This window comes from Corvus brachyrhynchos, unplaced genomic scaffold (assembly GCF_000691975.1).
Source record: "Corvus brachyrhynchos isolate BGI_N302 unplaced genomic scaffold, ASM69197v1 scaffold5, whole genome shotgun sequence".
Taxonomy (NCBI): Eukaryota; Metazoa; Chordata; class Aves; order Passeriformes; family Corvidae; genus Corvus; species Corvus brachyrhynchos.
The window spans coordinates 2306873-2310250 of NW_008238321.1; the positions used below are offsets into that span (position 1 = coordinate 2306873).

General features: G+C 37.4%; 1 long non-coding RNA gene across 1 annotated transcript in view; it reads right to left on the reverse strand.

Moving 5' to 3' along the window:
* Positions 1 to 1736: 1736 nt before the first annotated feature.
* LOC108446677 overlaps positions 1737 to 3378 on the reverse strand; it is a 13664-nt gene continuing 12022 nt past the window's right edge. Inside the window, exon 3 of the long non-coding RNA XR_001861956.1 lies at positions 1737 to 1818. This is a non-coding gene — a long non-coding RNA (uncharacterized LOC108446677). The remainder of the gene's footprint in view (positions 1819 to 3378) is intronic.

Genomic DNA, 3378 nt, shown 5'->3' on the forward strand with positions numbered 1-3378 from the left:
CTCAAATGGCACTTGCTGCTGCCACAACCACTTCAGCCTCAGTTGAACTAAAGTTTTATTATCAAAACCTTTTCCAGGGTAACTTAAAATGGTCACATCCTTCCAATGTAAAACCACTGATTACAAACAAATCTGGTTCGAGAACTTCCAAAATGCTAAATAGATCACAAAATGGCCACACAACAGGGAGATTTCTCTCTGGTTTCTCATCTTGAGTCCAGACAGTTATGTCACTGTTCACCAAGCTCTACTCCTAAACCTGCTGAAATGGCTTCCTGGTTTTTACCTTTTTTCCATGTGCTTGGGTCTTTAGGGTGTCTTTTTTTCCCCTCCGCAGTCATTATGGACAGCTGCGCTTTCAGATATTGGGACTTGTGGGAGCACTTTGGTTGGTACTGGATGGCCACGTGGCCAGTTTAGGATAGTGACTAGTGAACATTTTCATCCACTGGTGCCTTTGCAGCTGGTGTGTTCTGTCCAAATTAGAAATTTCACATGATACTGAGCCTAGAGGGTGTTTTAACACTACTGAATTCCGTTTCAGCTGGCACAGGTTGCACTGCTTGCTCTTTGGGTGTCCTGTTCCTCCTGACCCCTACATGTGATTTCCCCTCCTCCTGACAATGGTTCATTACTATGCACAATTTGTGACTAACACCTACAGTGACTCTGTTGGAGGGATTTTTCAGACAAATAACAATTTTTTAAAAAGAGTGTTTTCAATAGACTCTGGTGCAGTCTTGTTAAACACTACAGGGGAGCCTTACTTTTTTGCTTGGCTGCATGATTCTCCATTCTAATCCTGGTTTGTGTCCTTTGCTACCAGTACAAATCTTAAAAAAAACTATTAATTTAATTTAAGCAGCACTAATGAAAACCCTAAGCAATATTATTTCACATCTGACAAAGTTAACCTTCATTATATTTGTATAAAACATCAATTATGTGTAAAATAGGTTTGTATGAAATATCCCTCCTTATAATTAATCTTCCACTTCCAGCAGAATTAAGGGTATTCAATAAGTCTGGTTCCCAGTCTTTGTCTTGCAGCCAAAAAAAGAAGAGGTATGGAAGCTTACATGCATATGGGGAAAGGTTTTACTTTTTAAGTTTTTGCTACTTTTATAACCTTTTAGGTAGGAAGTCACTCTTGTGCTCATCATCTAAGTTTTAAACATCCTCTGTTATAATGCTGTTACGCTATTCCTCCTGAATAGCCTCTCTTTTCTCTACTCAGAAAGAAATTTCATTTATAATTCTATCAACACATTGATTTTTTGCTACTTTTTGAATTATTCTAATTGATAATAGGCCAAGTCTAAGATCCTTCATATAAAGAAGATATGCAAAAAGGCTACAAGGCCTGCTCTGCTGATTTTATCAATAAAGCAATGAATATTTAAATAAAATAATTGTGATGTCTATTTTTTCTGTGGACTCTGGGATGGTGGCGATTTGTGATGGATCCAATATCCTGGAATAATTTCTTATCTTCCTGGTGAATGAGGCTGGAGGTGGAAAGAAAGAACTGAGAGTCCTGCAGGGGAATACATCAAGTAAAAGAGCAGCTTCTGCTGGAGAGAAGCAGATGTGATATGATTTGATGTTGCTTTCCAGGCTGAACAAATCCTACCTAGAGAGTTTCCTGAACATAAGGTAACTTTCAAATGTCAGTGGAGTCACTAATTAATTGTTGTGGTGTTCTCTGCAGATATTCCATCATGCCAGAAGCATGTCCAGGAATCCACAGGCTGCTGTATGACTTCTTCTTGGATGTGCACACACTTTTCTGTCTTCACCACAAAACATTGGGCTTTGCTGTTAATGACATAACCAAAATCAGTGAGATTTTACTGGATGGTCTGTATTTACATTAGGTTTGCAACATTCATGTTCAGTTTCTTGTGGTTACTTAACTGAGATGGTCAAAGGATGTATTTGTGAGCTTTATTTCAGACCCAACAGGAATATTGTGAGAACAGTTATGAGATTTTAACAACAACAGCAAAAAAGGTAGAATTGTGTCAGAGGCTGATCTCTTGTAAATTCCAGTGTGATGCATTAGACTTTTGAACTTTTTCACATTATTGGCTCTAAATCCAAATTTGAGCTCTGGCTGACCTTTATTCTGATAAACATAAATCAAATGAATGAATTAACAGAAGTGTTGTTACATATATGAGATAAGCATAATAACATTTCTGTATTTTTTTATTTGTCCCAAAAAAGGTTTTTTACATGTAGGAGTTGATTAGCAACAGTATTCTTCTCACTTGTTCTAGTAAGTACCAGAGGAGATGTTCTGTAAGAAAAGAGAGAAGTTTGCCTGGGGGAACAGGATTTCATAGTAGGACAGAAGGACAGCAATGACTGCTCAAAACAAGTGAGGTTCAGAACACTCTTTATAGGTCCATGCCATGAGAATACGTTGGAGAAAGTGAGAAAATGGGATTTTTTGAATTATTTTTTTTATTTTGCAGAAAAATAGGCCTGTAGTCCTCACAGCTGTGATTTGACCACATATATGATCTATGTAAATGGTGGAGAGTCCTGATTTGTATTAAAAAGGTACTTTAAAAAATATGTAAGGGATGGATTAAACAGAACTAATGGCATAAAATGCGCAAATTCATAATATCTTCCCTTCAGTGTGAATCACTTCTTTGGCCATTTATCAGTCAGACATCTCCAGAGTTTGCACAATGTTGGCTGCAGCATGTCCCATCCAATGGTCAGAACTTCAGCAATCCTGTAATAAACATAAATAATAATGCCAGTAACTCGAGGTACAGAATTGCTGCATGGCAGAGCATTTGCAGAGAAAAAAAGAAGAGCTTCTTCTGCAATGACCTGTGTTGCACAGTGGGTTTGTTAGGCTGCTGTGTCAGTCCTGCTGATAAAGTGGGTTTTTGTGGAGATGAGTTTCATTAAGAAGGGAAGAGGTTTTTTCCCTAGGTTTTACTAATCAGCACATATCAATAATTTTTTCTAGTTACTCAATTTTTCTAACGCTTCCTACAATTAATTACAATGTTTATGTAACTCAGTAATTAAATCTGGGCACCTGATTGTCTCTGGGAACTTAACATTAATTTCTGTGGGGCTAAGCCTCTAGAGACTGCACATATATGATCATTAGTTATATGGTGAAGGCCAGGGAGAGTTTATGCCTCTGTGATCTAATTATTTTTAGGTAATCCATTATGCACTTTTTTCTCTCCTCCCTGGCAGTATCCAAATCCACAATAAAATAGATATTTATATTCTCCACTTCTGCTAGTTCTAACAGAAAAATTGTCTCCAGTGAGTGACAAATGTTTGCAAATACTTGCTTGCCACTCCTAGAACAGGTAGCCACATAATCCATTCTTTCTAAGA